This window comes from Sorghum bicolor, chromosome 2, assembly GCF_000003195.3.
Source record: "Sorghum bicolor cultivar BTx623 chromosome 2, Sorghum_bicolor_NCBIv3, whole genome shotgun sequence".
NCBI lineage: Eukaryota > Viridiplantae > Streptophyta > Magnoliopsida > Poales > Poaceae > Sorghum > Sorghum bicolor.
In genome coordinates, this window is record NC_012871.2 from 39,351,637 (window position 1) to 39,351,977 (window position 341).

Sequence of the window (341 nt, forward strand, 5' to 3'; positions counted from 1 at the left end):
GGCGGCGCTTCCTCTTCGTGTATAACTATCTTCTCTCTCCACACCTGACTCGGTGCTACAGTCTCCTCAGGATAGTTCTATTCAAGCTGTATGTCTTCAGACCTTACCACTTCTCCTTTGTAGTCTGCCCATCCGTCCTTGATGATTTGCCTCCTCTGGTTGCGGTTGCATCGTCTTCTTCTTGTGCTGACCTGCTTAGAGTCTTCAACTATATAGTTAGGGTCAGTAAAATAATGACGTACCTTCTCAGATAGGAAGTGCATGTGGACTTCTCCAGTTCCAATGTAGATGATTGCTTTAACAGTGTTGAGGAACGGTCTCCCAATGATGATGGGTGGATC